The 17,844-nt window shown below is 42.4% G+C and overlaps 1 long non-coding RNA gene across 1 annotated transcript; it reads left to right on the top strand.

Moving 5' to 3' along the window:
• Positions 1 to 16,285: 16,285 nt before the first annotated feature.
• On the top strand, positions 16,286 to 17,532 carry LOC106815883. The gene is made up of 2 exons (XR_001394802.1): positions 16,286 to 16,424; positions 16,775 to 17,532. It is a non-coding gene; the product is annotated as an uncharacterized LOC106815883 (long non-coding RNA).
• The last annotated feature ends 312 nt before the right edge of the window (positions 17,533 to 17,844 follow it).

Below are 17,844 nucleotides of genomic sequence, written 5' to 3'. Positions count from 1 at the left end.
TGAAAATGAAAATGAATTTGGAATGAAAATGAATTTAAAATGAAAATGAATTTGAAATAAAAATGAATTTGGAATAAAAATATCCGTAGCCATCTCGGCCACCATACACTAGAGCATTATCAGCACTCAACGTAAAGTGTTGTCCAGTGGTCTCTGACAGCTGTCACGTGGCGCCATCAAGCGGGGCGCTTGATAAATAAGCGTGAATACGAGAATAACCCTGGGTGAATGATGTGGAAGATAGGTTGACGTATAAATACATGCAGGTAGCATATTATGTTGATGCAACACTCTGCCGAGATAGATAGTGTTCGGGATACCATAGATAGTATATAAGATAGACGAGTCGGTTTATAGTTAGTGTTAAGGTTCGGGTTGGGGTTAGGGTTAGGGTTTTTGTATCATTCTTTGATATACGGAAAGTCTGATGCGGAAGTTGATATGCGTAGTATGGAATATGACCACCTGATAAATTTATGCCCACCTGAGTACATACTCAGCTCATATTCATACTCGGCAGAGTGTTACACCAACATATGCTACCATAAATACACGGACAGACGGACCCATCAATTGATATAATAAGTAATTAATAAATGTGTTTTTTCACTTCTGACATCATGGAAGTCGTCAAAACGTGCTTCAAGTTTTGGATATATTCTACACGTAAAGGAATGTTCTGTTTATCATACTCGCAGTAACATCATGCGACTTCATTGTAATTGTCCCAGTATTTTATTCCTACTTGTACTACAATGATGTGCTAATAATTTCTGCATTCTTATGTCGTGCTCGATAGATGGCGCGACAACGCCATAGTGAGTAGAGTTACCGTATATACAGATCGATAGATCTATCTATCTAATATATCGAGCTAATCTATCTATCTAATATATCCATATAATCAGAAGTGGATAATAGAGAGATCTATTATCTATATTCTCTATCTATATTATCCACTCCTGATATAATCTATCTATCCATCTACTTTAATTAATCTATTTATCTATTATCTTTCAATCTATCTAAGATACATACCTATTGAATCTATCTCATCTCTCCATCTAATCTTATACATACGTATACATATATTCTTGTCGTGTTCCAGCATCTGCCTTCTACCTCCTCTATCAATGCTTGTCAGACATGTGGTGAGAACATCACCTGCATGGGGAGAAAGTAAGTATCAGCAGTGAACGAGCTTATATTTTGGTCTCATTTTGTCTGTTGTTTCGTTTGCGTACATTCATGTCCTTCATATATCTGTGGCTGTATAATTATGTAACGCCCCCCGCTTAGTTAATGAGGTCACGCGGATCGGTAATGAGCTTTTCTTTAAATAGTGTTTTCTTTTAATTCCGCAACATGAACTTCCGTCGATGACGCGATGATTATAATTTTGATTAGACATCCGCTCTCGCGCGCTCTCTCTCTCTCTCTCTCTCTCTCTCTCTCTCTCTCTCTCTCTCTCTTCTCTCTCTCGCTTCTCTCTCCTCTCTCTCTTCTCTCTCTCTCTCTCTCTTTCGCTCTCTCTCTCTCTCTCTCTCTCTCTCTCTCTCTCTTGCCTCTTAGCTTCTCTCGCTTTCTCTTCTCTCTCTCTTTGTTTTCTTTTCTCTCTGTTCTTTTTTTTTCTCTCTCTCTCTCTCTCTCTTCTCGCTCTCTCTGTTCTTTCTCTCTCTCTCTCTATCTCTCTCTTCTTCATCCGCTCTCTCGCGCTCTCTCTCTCTCTCCCTCTCTCATCTCTCTCTCGCTCTCTTCTCGCTCGTCTCTCTCTCGTCTCTCTCTCTCTCTCTCTCGCGCGCGCGCTCTCTCGCTCTGATTCTCTTCGCCGCTCTCGCTCTTCGCCCTATCGCTCTCTCTCTCAGCTGTTCTCTCTCTTTCTCTCTCTCTCCCATCATCTCTCTCTTTGCATGTGCTCTCTCTCGATCGGTGCATACGCGCGTTCCGTGTCGTGAGTGGTCGTGAGCGTACGTGTGTGTGTTGGTTGTGTGTGGCGCCATACCGCGGCGGGGTGATGTGTGTGTCGTACCTGTGTCGTGTGTGTGTGAGCAGACGTGGCACGTCATTAGTGCAGCCTCGTGCATACGGCGTGTGCGTTCTGGTATATATATATACGTTATATTGAATAGTAAGTATTATACGTCTATACTAATATTATATGGTAGTTTTCATGGGATGTCTGCGCCAAATAGCGTGGATCAAAATACACATTGTGTGTGGCTTGTGTGTCTGAACGTGTGTGTGTGTTGTGTGTGTGTGTGTGTGTGACCGGAGCATGGCGATGTGTGTGTGCTTTAACATATAACGCAGGGACACCTGATAGTGAATGTGACTGGCTGTGTGTGTGATATTCCAGAATGATGTTGTATGTGAGATTGAGAGGACGGCGAGCGCAGGAGTTGAGAGAGAGAGAGAGAGAGAGAGAGAGAGAGTGAGAGCGTGTGTACGTGTGGGCGTGAATGAGCGTGCATTTGTGGGTAGGTATACGTATGTTAGTGCGTACGTATGTGCCTGTGTACGAGTGTGCGTGCGCAAGTGCGGCGTGTGTGCGTTTCTGCGTGAGTGCGGGCAGTGCATGCGCAAGTGCGCAGGTGTGTGACTTATGTCATTGCGACTTGTGTGCGTACCAGCGTTTGTGTGTCTAACCCCTCACTCGCTGTGTCGTCTCTGTGTATTTCTCCGTGTACCCGCGTTCGTTCATGCACATCTTCCGATCGTTGTTGTTCATAATTGAAGATAGATTTCCGTAAACATCGAACAAGTTCAGTATCATTCATGCAAATGGCATTCCTTGAATCATTCGGGAAAGTTCTCGTGATACTTTGTAAAAAAAGAAAATCGACCGAGCACGTATGACACTGCTCGTAAAATCCAGTTAAACTGAAGTTAGAACAGAGATAAGCCCAGAGCGAGCGACCTGCCTGTCACTACTGAAGTCCCTGTCCTTTCTGTGCCTATTCCTTATACCGTATTCCATATCCTGTATACTGTATCCCATATCCTGTATACCGTATCCCATATCCTGTATACCGTATCCTGTATAACCCCTACCCCCATCCCATACCCCCGACCCCGTATACCATACCTAATATCCTCTATCATGTATACCATATCCCATATCCCCTCCCGTATACCATATCTCATAACCACCTCGTATCCCCTATCCCGTGTAGCGTATCCCATACCCACTATCCGGTGTACCGCATCCCATATTCCCTATCCCGTATACATTATCCCATATCCCCTATCCCGTATTCCATACCCATATCCCGTATATACAGTATCCTATATCCCCCATTCCGTATCCCCGATCCCGTATTACATCTGTGCATGTTGTTACTTAGGTAGAAAATTGCGCGTATTCCTGCCATTGCCTGCGATTGTTGTGAGAGAGCGCGGAGCACTCTCTCCTTGCGCAGTCCTCGACTGACGGCCTGTTCCATTATCTCCTATTATATATTTACATTATTTTGACATTTCTTGGCCTACTTTCCGGCTCTCTCCCACTCCTCAACATTTTCTTGGCACATCCATATTTACTAAACAAAACACTATATTTGCGTAGATAGTTCATGATCTTCTGTAAACGTTATTTGAAAAACGCTATCAAGTAAGATTTATTTTGACTAAAGACAAGCGTAAATGTTAGGATAATAGAGCTTAGAACGCGCAGGAGCACAGTTTTCTGCAAACTTGATCCCCCCCCAAAAAAAACATTAAGTGAGCTATGCGACCAGGAGTAAATTTTTTTAATAACAAGCATAACACATAAATGCCTGTAATAATAAAGTTTAGCAAGTACAGGCGTACAGCTTTCCGTTAACTTGATTCCATAAACAACAAAAGGCAAGTTATGTGACTAAATGGGTTATTTTTTTAATAATTTTAATAACAAGCATTAATGCCTGCAATAATAAAGCTTAGCAAGCGCAGGAGCGCAGTATTCTATAAACTTGATCCCGAAAACAACACCACGTGAGCTTTATGACTATATTAATTATTTCTTAATAACAAGCGTAAATGCCTGTAATAATAAAGCTTAGCAAGCGCATGAATACAGTTTTTTGTAAACCTAATTCTAAAAACAACATCAAGTTGGCAATGTGACCGTACTGATTATTTTTTAATAACATGAAATCATGTCTGTAATAATAAAAGATTGGCACGCGCTGGAGCAAAGTGTTTTGTAAACTTGATTCGAAAAACAACATCAAGTGAGCTATGTGGTCTGGAGTAATTATTTTTTAGTAACAAGCGTGAATGCCTGTAATAATAAAGTTTAGCACGCGCAAGAGTACAGTTTTCCGTTAACTTAATTTCATAAACAACATCAAGTGGGTTATGTGACTAATTTCATTTTTTTAATAACAAACATGAATGCCTGCAATAATAAAACTTAGCACGTGCAGGGGCACAGTTTTCCGTTAAAGGGTCACACGACCCTATGCTCCTTGCATATTATCAGTTAAAATAGATTAAAACTACGTTACATGAAAATTCCATTGTTCAATATTCATTAGAAATTATTTTTTAAACATTTTAAAATTGACAACGACGTATTTACAACGACGGTGGCTCCCCTACAAGCGCATACACTGACAAAGTTGCGCAACGCAGATTTTTGGCTGCAGGCTACAGACCGAGAATGTTCATATTTATTACAGGGGAGTGATTGCAATATCTCATAAACGGCTCTTAGTTTCAGTTAAACTATGGAAAAATTTTGGTTAAATAGCAGTTAGATATAAATATAAGTGCACTTTTGAGATTAGCCCTCAGTCTGTAACCTGCAAATAAATAGACAGAGGCGCAGCTTCGTCCGTGTGGCAGTACAATCGCGCAATGTCATGTCAGCGGTAAAATATGAGATTTCGAAACTCACTGTTATTTTATGATAAATCTCAATGCGTGATGGTATACAATCTGTTAATGCGTGATGATCGACAATTTGTTGGTATATAATATTATTTATGTACTCGCTATCATAATACACTCTCAATTCTAGGGTGTTCGCTTACCCTTTTAACCTGATTCCAAAAACAACATCGAGTGGGTCATGTGACCAAATATATTATTTATTCAAAACAAGCATAAATGCCTGCCTCTGTCCTGTGCTTAGCATCTCTCTCTCTCTCTCTCTCTCTCTCTCTCTCTCTCTCTCTCTCGCTCTCTCTCTCGAGCACAGGAGCAAAGTTTGCTGTACTCTTGATGATAAAAACATAATCAAGTGGCCTACATAATCAGGTTTCTATATTTTTTAATGACAAGCGTAAATGCCTGTAATAATAAAGGTTAGCAGGAAAAATAATAAGAAGTTCAGTTCGCTTCACCATATAAGCAGACCAGCTAGTAACATTCAATGCTGACCTGCCAAGTACGGGCTGTGCACAGGTGCAGCCATAATACTGAGCTGTCAATATATATTGTCAATATAAGTCTTATTCTACTCTATCTTCTATACATAGGCGGGGACAGTACACATAGTTCTTCATATCTATTCTTATAGTATATTATATTATATTATATTATATTATACTTATACTACCATCCTTGACTAACTCATATTAACTTATATATATTCAACCCCATACATAGATCAGTATGCATATCACATATCATAATCGATCATCATCATCATAATCATAATATATTCACTACTTCATAATCATATATATCTACTCATATCAATAATCATTATCGATATCATAATCATATCATATCATATCATATTATATTATATTATATTATATTATATTATATTATATTATATTATATTATATTATATTATATTATATTATATTATATTATATTATATTATCTTATATTATATTATATTATATTATATTATATTATATTATATTATATTATATTATATTATATTTTATTTTATTTTATTTTATTCTATTTTATTATATTATTTATATTATTTATATCATATCACGGTCCTAATATTTCACAATTGATTCACTGGTTGTATCTTCTCTCTAGTAACATCTTATTAGGATCTTGCATCTGAATCCCATCTATTAATATTATCGTCTTTAATGTTCGGTTGCACTGTGGAGTCTATTGCAGTATTCCAATTTCTTACATTCTATTGGTTTCGCACTTACATATACACAAAAATTAGATGATCGCGTTTTTTGATAATTTGTTTAGAGTTGAATTAACCCCAAAACGGGTCATTGCAAATAAGTTGTTTTTATAAATAAATTGCTAGGCATTACTGCAACTTCAGCATAAACCTGTTGGAAAATACATTGTATATATGAGTGTACCAAGTAGCCATTTGCTCCTGCCACAGGCTCCTGCGGTGGAGCGAAGGGCTACGCGGGTAAGGGTACACTCATACATACAATGCATGTAGCAATACATGGAAATCCGTGGTAAGACTAAATATAAAAGCATACATGGCGATACATATAAGACCGTTCATCAGATTTTTATTTTTTGCATAAAATGTACCTAATAACGGGAATAATAAGTAGATATCCGAATTAATTCCGAATAAAACGGTGATTAGCGTAGATAAAATATATAATATTAAAATGCTGTTTTTTGTTGTGCGACAAAGGTCTTCACTATGGAAAGATGTATCACCCAAATATTATACACGATTCACCAATGATGATAACACAATGATACAATGCAGCAATTTTTTGATAACGAATTCATAAAATCATATAACTACATTTACATAGCATAAATTGTGTTAAAAAAGAAAAGAACATTGTGATGATAAAAATATTAAATGTTCAGTTTGAGCTGAGCTTTGGCAGTGATGGGCTCACAGTGAATCATGCTTTTGAAAACGTGCTTAATGTGACAGCCCCTATTTTAGAGGGACGTTTGCGTTCCGGAAAAATTTATTATATAAATAGTATGAAATAATGCCTTCACTCTAAGTGCTAAGTCTAGCATCTAACATCTAGCTCTAGTGTGTTTTGAAACTAAGAAATTTCTCATGCAGATATCTCGCGATCCCACTAAACATCATTCTGCGCCCCCACCCCTACCCCCACCCACGATTAGCGACACACGCGCTTATTCTAACTTCTATTTAATTAAATTTTATAAGCTATATCTCGCTCACGTGACTTATCAGTATAGTGTTACGTGAACTTTTACCACGCTGATTAATTCAAAGGGTTGGCATTTGTGCATTTGATACTGATATTGTTCGATGTTTACAGCAAGCGATTGATTGTGATGATTCGTCAAAAACGACCTGAAGATAAACACAAATGAACACAGACACACAGCGAGAGACAGGGAGGGGAGAGGCACAAACGTAGGCACACACGTCACTGTCAATCACATACGACCACACTAACTGCACACATATATGCACGCGCGCACGCGCTTACCCACACACCCATGCATAGACGCGCACGCGCTCATACGCACGCACTCACACGCGCGTTCACACATACGCGCACAAGCGCATACACAAACACACACCTACCCAAGCACACGCGCACACACGTACACATGCAAATACACACTCACACACACACATACACACAGACACACACACGCGCGCGCGAACGCACACACACACACACTCGCTCACACACGCACGCACGTACGCACGCACGCACGCACGCACGCACGCACGCACGCACACACACACACACAGACACTCACACACACACACACACACACACATACACACACACACACACACACGCACACACGCACACACGCACACACACACGCACACACACACACACACACACACACACATACACACACACGCCCGTGTACACGTGTACAGACCTATTCATCTATAGACACCCACACACATCCATACACCCGCACGTCGCACACACGTGTACAGACCTATTCATCCATAGACACCCACACACATCCATACACCCGCACGTCGCACACACGTGCACACGCGCCTTCGCACACAGCAACGCAGCCTCGCAAAAAACGCAGCATCCACACACACACACATACGCGTTCAAAAACAAACGATTGTCGAATATGTTGTGTATACATGACGAATTTGCTGTAGACTGGCCAATGTTACACGTGGCATCATAAATAACAACTCTACCTTACAATTTCTCACCATGCGATAGCATGCATAAATCTCTGTTTCACCGAGAGAGAAAAAAGAACGCAGATGCTGACGCTATTAGCCGCGTTCACACGTAGCAAGAAATCCGGTATTTAGCGTTCACACGAGGCATAATACGAGGCCCAAGAAATACGGTATCTAAACAGATCCGGTATTTCATGTAAATACGAGGCTTCCCAGACCCCGAATAATTTGCCGTGCTTGAGAAATACCGGATTTCTTGGACCGCGCATTTCCTCGTGTGAACGCTAAATACCGGGGGCCCGTTGTCAGAAACAAATTAGTCTTAACATTAACCTTAACATTAACTTTTTCTCTTAAAGCGTTGCCAGAAACTTCGTAAAGTTAAGAGAATTAAAAATTCTCGTAACTTTTCTCTTAACTTAAGAGATCCTAGACCCTCCCTTAACTTTAATATTAAGATGAAAATAACACATTTAGACTAAGAATTACAATTATAGTGATATTATATTTTATATTAATGAGTAACATCATGTTTTTTCTTGAAAAAACACGTCAAAAACATTAATTATCTACCGATCGTGAAGCAAAACAAAAGTGTCAAAACATTTACAAATGCCGTATGGCATTTGTTCTCTTGTTTTAAATACTTTTGCACTGACCACACGACTCTCGCGTCTCGTGAGAATTTCTACAGTGTGAGAATTTGTCTTGTTGTGCAGAACCTTGGTGCAGAATAAATTCAAGACCGTGTCGTTTTTCATCAAATATTATTTATATGTGGTTAGCCATCATAATATGCATAAATTACTGTTATGTACAATAAATGTGTATGAATTTGAATTTTGTGATCGATTCCCATCCAATCAGCAGCCTTGTGATGAAGTTCCTGTTATCGCAAGTTTTCACTTAAGTAAGTTTAGTTTAAGTGGTTTCTGGCAACGCTATTAAAATTAACCTTAACATTAACATTAGACTTAAAATTAATCGTAACTTTACGAAGTTTCTGGCAACGCTTTAAGAGAAAAACTTAAGTTTAAGGTTAATGTTAAGACTAATTTTTTTTCTGGCAACGGGCCCCGGATTTCTGAAGCCGCGTATTTTATAGACTGGTCCGCGCTCGACAGTTCCAGTGTAACGCGAGTGGAACTGTCGAGCTTCGATGCGCGCGACCAGTCTACGTATTTTATCGGACAGTTGGTGGCATTCGATTGTTGTATTTCGCATTGTTCGCTTGATTGTTATAAAGCACGCTCGCAGCTTCGCAAATACCGTATTTCTGGGCCGCGATCAGCGTGTGACGCTCGGGCCGCGTATTTTCTCAGTTCGCGTATTTCGCAAATACCGTCTTTCATAAATACGAGAGGTCTCGTGTGAACGAGGCTATAATACGCTAGTTATGCACATTCTGTAAACAAAGTAGGGTCTTATCTGTACGGTGATTCGTTCTATGGATCAGGTTTGGTGATCGTTCTTTCTATTTTTTCGCGGCCTTAAAAAACAATTGAAAAGATGAATTAGTACTAATATTATATAGAATAATAGTGTGTATAATACAAACAGTATTATTTTGGTGTTAATTTTATATTTGTATAATACAGACCGCGCATTATAATCAAACATACGACATTCAAAAAAAAAAAAATGTTGAAATTAACTTCTTTTTTTTAACGTAGTCCCCGAACACCTTCGCCTGTGGTCTGTGTCATCATCAATCTTAAAGGTACTGAGAGACCGCAAGCTATTGCATCATCTTGAGACTCGGAGATTAGTCTATCGGAGTTCACGCTAATATTAAACTATATTTCAGTTATTATAATAAAGATACGATTAATTACTTAGGATTTACTATTTGAAATAAATTTAGTCATCGCGGCTGTTGTCTTAGTTAAACTGTCTACGTCACGAATTTTCCGAGCCCAGCAGAGTAGTTAGTTTGTTGTTTATTTGTACAAATTAAATGTATGAAATAAATTAGCGTGTTCTATTTTCTTTTTCATGCTCATTACCTTTCTTTATACTCCTAATTTCTGCCGGCTGCATTCGATGTAACCAAAACCCGGGCTTCGGATTCAAACACAAACCGCCAGTGAATTAGGAAAATTCTTGTGTGGCGCCCAGACGCAGCTAGCGATTTAGCGAACATTTGCGTAAACGATGTGCCTTGAGCCAAAATCATTGTGGCGCATGAAATTCCTTTGTAAACTTAGCGGAGTTTCTCTCATATCTTCTTTGCTGCTTTTTTCTCTTTTCGTTTTCTTTCGAGTGCGTGTCTGCGCCATTGTTTATCGTTTATGTTTATCCTAGCTTCTGATCGTTCTGAGGGGATGTCCAAACATTTTTTGTTGGCAGAAATTAAAAAACACAAATACACTTTCGCAGTTTTAGTATTAATTTTTACAACTATCGCACATGAAATATAGTTATTTATTGTTTCTATATTGTATAGTTCTATATAGCCAACAAAATTCAAACCTGAACTGTTTGGCGCACCACTTTGCTGCCACCATGACACAATTCACGATGACATCGACGCACAGGCACCGTGCAGCAATCGAGTGACGCGTATTGGTTGTAATAGTGCTTAGGTAACACTATAATTCAAATACGTCAAGTATTTTACAATTTTAACAACTGTAAAAACATTCTATATCAAGGGAGGCGTTTTAGGATTATTTAGCTAACGTTCAGTACCACTTTTGATGTAAAAACATTACAAATAGTCTTCAATCTATAATTTCAGGAAATTCGTGGACGTAACTTTAACATGCTGGGTGCGACAACATATGATAGTGGTAGGCCCGTACATTCGGTTCTCTGTCGACGGTTGCTTGGCAAGCCCATGTCGGCCTTGGAAATGTCCCTGCGCGGCGTTGACGTGTTCGTGGCCTCGCTGCGACTCGTCGCACTTGGTCTAACGCTGCGTCTTGATCGAGATACGGTTTATTTATGCTTTAAGATTATTTATATTACAATATTTAATATCTATATATAATATAATATATATTATTATATTATTATATGCATATATATTGTTAATATATTACATACATATCAAGAGTGAATATTAGGATCTTTTTACTCTTGTATATACGGACAATACTTTAGAGGGTAATAATGGAAAATTTGTCTTATGACCCTCTGTTTAGGTATATGCACTATACTAATGCTCCTTTCTGATAGCATTTTTGGCGTAGACTATTATATCGTCATCCGGCTCTGCGATTATATCTGCTATTTTACGGAGCAAATGTATGATTGACTTACTGGCTGATCTTACTGCCTACTGGTATTTCAATAGCAATGCCGTGGTATGTCTCCTTGACGGGTTCTTACATGTCTCGCAATGAGCGACGTAGTGCTATTCTGTGCATTTAGTCTCATGTGATTGCCACAGGCACTTGGAGCGTTTCATAAAGTATATGCTAAATAATACGAATCTATTTCTACCAACGTCTTATGTTGTCGTACTTTTTTACCTATTATTTGCAACATTTCCTGCTATGTGCGTCAATGCTCATCTGCATAACCTGGCTGCCGCATGGGTGCCGCTGCACACTGACCAACTTATATTTAGTTATTATTTATATTTTTATTAGTGTGTCAGTGTGGACAGCGCGCGCCTGGGTTTTGGCGCATCGCATCTGGCGGCAGTTTGCTAGGAATGGTCGGGCGAAATTATAGGTGAAAGAGATATAGAACTTCAGACGTTTTGGTATGTTAAATAGATTTCGGTATTTTTTAGCATAATATTTTATTAAACCGCCTCAAGGATGCCTGTTGATCGCGTCTTTCACACCCTGTGTGTATCCATTTATAGAACATGCGCTTCATGCACCTATCCATATCGAATACTTGTACACGTGGGGGAGCACCGTCGCGTTCTTACTGGGTCGCTAGAACGTAGTTTCTCCTTATCCGAACGCGAGACGTTTAGTTTAGTCCTTAGTCGAGTTACAGAAATCAAGAGCCTATCGTTTATTTACGCTGTTAGGACAGTGTCCACTGAATGACCACTGAAGGAGTCGTTGTCTTATCAAGCTATTACAGTTGTACTCGAGGTACTATATGTGGTGTATAGGTGTCTATCTGTCAACTACGAGTTCGAAGCCATTCTACGGGATTCTAAAGAGATTCAATACCAGGCTTCGACCCAGGCATACACGGCCGCATGGCAAGGCCACGGCTGCAGCGATATTGCGGGACCCGCTGGTGATCGGACTTCGGGGTCAGCTTCCTTCATACCAGACGACCAGGGACCGCCGTGTAGGTCAACTTTAACTTTTGGCGCAGTCGACGAGCTAGTAGTGATGTGAACTGGGTCGTTAGCCGTAGGTAGAATGACGACCCGAGTCGATCCATGCGGTCCTTCTATACGCTGGCAGCGTGGGCCTTTGCCTGCGCCACTTGCCGTGTTTCCTGGGTCGAAGCCTGTATGTGAATCCTGTTAGATCCGCTTGAATGGCTTCCGACTCGTAGGGTGCGGTATGGACCTTACACTCTCCTCCTTCGAAGCAGAGTACGGCGGAGAGTCTGTAATGCACGCACCTGCTTCTGACTAGGTTTTTCGCTTCGTAGCATTGGGGTACAACAACCACACCATGTTGCGCGCATATTCTGGCAGGATACTTAGTATACACAACTGTGCTACAGACCTGTATACGAAGTGTACGTAACCTAGCCCTACACCTAACCTAAACATTAACCTAACCCCTAAACATATCATATGAATTAAACATTACTACTAACCTACACTAGCTCCGGGTACATTTCTGTAGTAACCTGTGCGACAACGACCCCTCTGCGACTCATACACGCACGTCGTGTGCTATGCCTGCTGGCCTTACTCGCCTGTCTCGGGTGTTCCTGAATTCTACAATGTATCCTACTGTACCGTCGTATGAGCAATACAGGCTACGCGTTAGCCCCGTCGGTTCTTTTTATAGTCCAAAAATAGATCGTGTATAATCGCTATCTTCGATCACACGTAACACGTTTCGCATGGTTTTATAATTCTTTTTTAATACTCCGTTCTTAGATACTCGTGGTCCACAGGCCCTCGTGGTTCCAGTGGTATGGCAGTCTACTGTCCACTGACAGGCTGTGATTCGACACCGGCTGGGCAGTGAATTTTCTGAGTGTACAACTGCGCCTCTCAACATTGGAGACTGTGATCTCCCGTGGCTCGGATGCACGTACAAATGGCGGTCCCGTCTCCGAGTATTAGTAAATATAGTCAATACTACGACCAATGGGGCGTACAGCACTGAGGCGCAACAAACTCTGACGCTGTGACCACCCTCGAGTGCATTCGGCTAAAAAATGGCAAACTACCTGGGGTGTACCCTGGCTACGGTCACACACACCGATGGCTAGCTATCGCCTTGGACGTTTAATTCCTTAGGGGACTGTCCAGTATGCGTAGAAGTAGGAGGTTTCAACTCTAATAATTTGGTAGTAGGCGAGCCATAGCTGCTGCTAGATGGTCCCATTCTACGTGGCTTATCTTTATATGTATATTAACAAGACGTGTAGAGAGATAGCGCCTGTCTAATGTTGGGTTCCGTGCGGAGTCCACGTGGCGGCTTCTCGCCCTGCGGATCTCGCGAGAGGAGCATATTTATGTTTAAAATGGCTTATTATTATTCTATATTTAGAATTTATATTTAATATTACTATTATATTTTGATGTTTTTAACCTCGCGAAAGCGGAAGGTCATTGCCTCGCTCGGCGCGCTGCTGCCGCCGCGACGCGAATCCGTGTGTGTGTGTATGTGTGTGTGTTGTGCTGGTGTGTGTGTGTGTGGCACCCGCGGCGATCGATTAGGCGTCGAGTCGCGAGTGTGCGATGGTCAGCAAGCAAGCCCACCAGTGAGCGGCGAAGTTAGCAGCTGGCGAGTCAGTCAGCAGCCACCGCGCGTCGATAGCGGCGTTCGATTGTCATGCGAGTGGCGACAAGTCAAGCAGCAGCCACCAGTGAGCGGTGAGTTTGCAGGCTGCGGTTCAGTCAGCAGGCCGCCCGCGAGCAGATTAATGTTAATGTTCGCGGAGGTATGCACTCTCTGGTGCCCTCTGTCTAGTTTTGGTCATGTTTATATTGGGTGTGTGGTGTGTGTGTGTGTTGTGTGAAGTGTGTGTGTGTGTGTGATGCTGTGGAGCTCTCCAACACGACCTCAGCGTGTGTGTGCTGTGATGTGTGTGTGTGTGTGTGTGTGGTGTGTGTTTGTGTGTGTAGGTGGTGTGTGTGATGTTGGTTGTGTGTTGTGTGTGCGTGATGTGATGTGTGTGTTGTGTGTGGTGTGCTGTGCGCCGACCATGTGTAGTTGTGTGTGTGTGTGTTCTGCCGATTGTACAATGCTGCCTAACAGCAGTTAACTCTCGGATTACCTGGCATTGTCGGGAACGATGGCGTATGCCTTCAAGTAGGTAAGTATGTGTGTAGGTTTTGATCACTGGAATGGTGGACGTCGGACGGACGGTCATGGATGATTAGACGGCGGACGGGCGGCCGCGGCACGATGGATGGATGGATAGATTAGCGTGTAAATCATAAATAGCATGGGATAATAATAGATAAACGATGGTATGATAGATGATAAAAAGAAATGAATAATAGTGGGCTTAAATAGATGGCTAAATGATAGGCTCGTTTAGCCGTGGAAGAGAGATGCCGGGGAGCGAGAGTGCAGAGAGACACGGATGAGGCGCCGGATGAGAAAGAGAAGAGGGAGAGCGACGAGAGAGAAGAAGGAGAGGAGAAGAAAGATAAGCTGAAGAGCTAGATCTCAGAGACTGTAAGATAAGAAGAAGACGCGAGAGAGAGAGGCGAGAGAGAGCGAGAGAGGATTAACTCATTATTAAAACTTTAGTTGAATAATTAGGTGTTTTCGCTATCATGATGTTATTTTGACGTCCTCTGCAGTGGCTGATTCGTTTTCCCGGGCTCTGCGATCGGAGCCTTCCGCACTCGCTTTAGAATGCTGGCGGCAACGCGTCAGATTTGGATGTCACTTTCAGCCTGGTTGCGTGTGGTGTGTTGCGTACCTAGGTGTGCATGTCAGCTGTTCTGCTAGCACGTTTATGCAATACACATTGCGCATATACGCTCTCTTGACAATATTTGTTTAGGAGCGCTATTTGAACGCACAAGTCAGTGAATTTTCAGCTGTATAAGCGCGAACGAAGTTGACTCGGCCAATATTTCGTCACTAGAAAGAATCTTCCTATGGCCAATTATAGCCGTCATGGAGAGACGTATATGCGTATGTCGTATTGTGTCATAGATGGCAAGCAGAAACATGTTTGGCTCGTGCGTGCAGGCCGGCTGGTGCGAGTGAGCGTGGGCAGGTGGGCGGCGCTGCGGGGATCGGGGCGCTGACTAGCGACAGGCGCGCTTGGCTGCCTTTGGAATATCCAGACCGTCGTGTGCGTGCGTGCGTGATGCGTGCGTGCGTGGTGCGTGGTGCATGTGTGCGTGTGTGCTGTGCGTGCGTTGCGTACGTACGTGCGTGCGTGCGCGCATGTGCGATGCTGGGCATACAGCTGGCGATTGTATGGGCAGCGCCAATGGTTTGCGCTTTTAGTATAATCTGCCTTAGTGTTTTTCGTCGTTGTTATGGAATGCGGGCGTAATGTATGCTGCGCAAGGATCAGTTCGCTAAAACTCTATCTATAGATGGGGTTGTAAAACATATGGGGGGCAGCATGCAGGACAAGCCATGGTATTGGGGTTTTATTAACTCCATGCTGCAGTTTTAGGTAGCATGGTACGCGAGGATTAGAGCGATCTTCGGACTGCTATGGTGTGTCAAACCAGTATTATTTATATTAGAGTATATTTTATAGATCTACATTATATATATACACGCAGCACGACACGCGCCGGCACACCCCACCACACACACACACCACACCGACACACCACCCACCACACCCACCCACACACACACATACACCACAACAACATGTGGTATATATATTCTTCAGGTACCTGCTGGTACGTACTCGCTTTTCGCCCTGCTCGTCATCAGGCCACGATCCATCCTTCAGCTATATATCGCTAATTGCGGAAAACATTAGCGACTGCCCCCCAGTGCTCACCGTACACAATCTAGCACCGTAAAACAAGCTACTAACTCGTTTCTCGACAAACTAGGACGATTCCGGGTTGCCTTGCCGAGGCCGCGAGAACCTAGGAACGAGTATAAATGTGAGGAGCGTGTCACCAAGCGCGCAGTACGTGTGGTATTGGAGATCGATAGAGAGGCGGCAGTCGATGTGAGTGTATATACGCTGTTAAAGTAGAAGGTGAAAGACAGAGCGAGAGATGGAGCACGTTACGGCAACAACGCTAATATGGATCGTGTCACTCTTAGTGAGTATATATACATATATAAATATATATATTTATATATATATCAAATATGTCGTACGTGCGTGCGTACGTGTGTGTGCGTTCATGTTTGCATGGATGTGTGCGTGCATGGCGCGCATCTGTCTGCTTGCGTGCGTGTGTGCATGCGTGCGTGCGTGCGTGCGTGCGTGCGTGCGTGCATATACGTGCGCATAACACGTCTGCCCATAGTGTATTGCAATGTCAAACTCCTGCTAGTCGGTTAATTCTGCATGTCATACGATACACGCGTAGCGGGAGAGAATGCATGTGCACGCGGTTTCCTATTCGCGAGTTTGCGTTTTAACGCGATAATTCGCTGTTTCGCTCAGGTATGTCTGCAATCTACAACCCGAGTCGGCGCTGATCTTGCCAGCGACGTTAACCACCTTGCCGAAGAGACCGACCCGTTCGTGAGACGAAATATATTCCGCGGCATAGTATCCGACCTTCAATCGGACATCACCGAAACACCTGGCGTCACGAGAGACGGCTACACGGTGACATATGGCTCTAATCTGCAATTGAACTTCTGCGCAAAACCGTAGCATATCGCCTTTTCTTATATATGCATCAACGCCGGCCTCAGACACCCGAGCATAGAGTTTACAGTTTGAGAGATAGAAACAAGTGAAGACGTGCGTTTACTAGGTTTTATACACGTCACTGCGTATCTCGTCGCGGCGAATTACTGTTTACTAACACCTTTGAAAGTGATGCAGGCAATAACATATATCATTCAATCGTAATCACGTTGTTGTTTATACGCACGTAGAGGGAAAACGTCGAGAACAATACCAGGGACTGTAGTCGCGCAATGTGGAAATTATCAACATGAATCAAATCATTAGACGGATTATAATATCTCAGTATAGACTGTAAATTATTATATTTATATACGTATGTGTGAGATGTGGGGGGTTAGCACTCGTATGCCAAGAGCAAGGGAACACGATCAATGAAAGGATAGGACGAGTAAACCGAGAGCAGAGGAAGACAGGCGAGGGAAGGCTAGGATTCGTATATGTAGAGAGCAGAGGAAGACGAACGCGTGAAAGATGGGGAAAAGCATGCAGAGACCGTACGAAGACAAGCAAGGGAAAGATGGGAAAAGTAGGTAGATATTAAGAGAAGACAAGGCAAAGGCTAGGAGTCGTGTATGTGCCGGAAGCAGAGGAAGAAAACTCTGTGGGTGCTATAGGAGTCCTATGTAGATATCAGAGGAGGCGAAGCATCAGTACAGGATTGAATCCCGTAGAATGGCTTCGACTCGTAGGTGACGGTATAGACACCTTACACTCTCCCCTCCTTCGAAGCAGAGTCCCGGCGGAGAGTCTGTAATGCCAACCGCACCCATGCTCAATGCACTAGGTACGCTTCCCGTAGCATTGGGTATGTGCGC

This window comes from Priapulus caudatus, unplaced genomic scaffold, assembly GCF_000485595.1.
Source record: "Priapulus caudatus unplaced genomic scaffold, Priapulus_caudatus-5.0.1 Scaffold1226, whole genome shotgun sequence".
Classification (NCBI taxonomy): Eukaryota; Metazoa; Priapulida; class Priapulimorpha; order Priapulimorphida; family Priapulidae; genus Priapulus; species Priapulus caudatus.
Note: the sequence above shows the minus strand (reverse complement) of the source record. Positions and strands in the feature narration are given on the sequence as shown.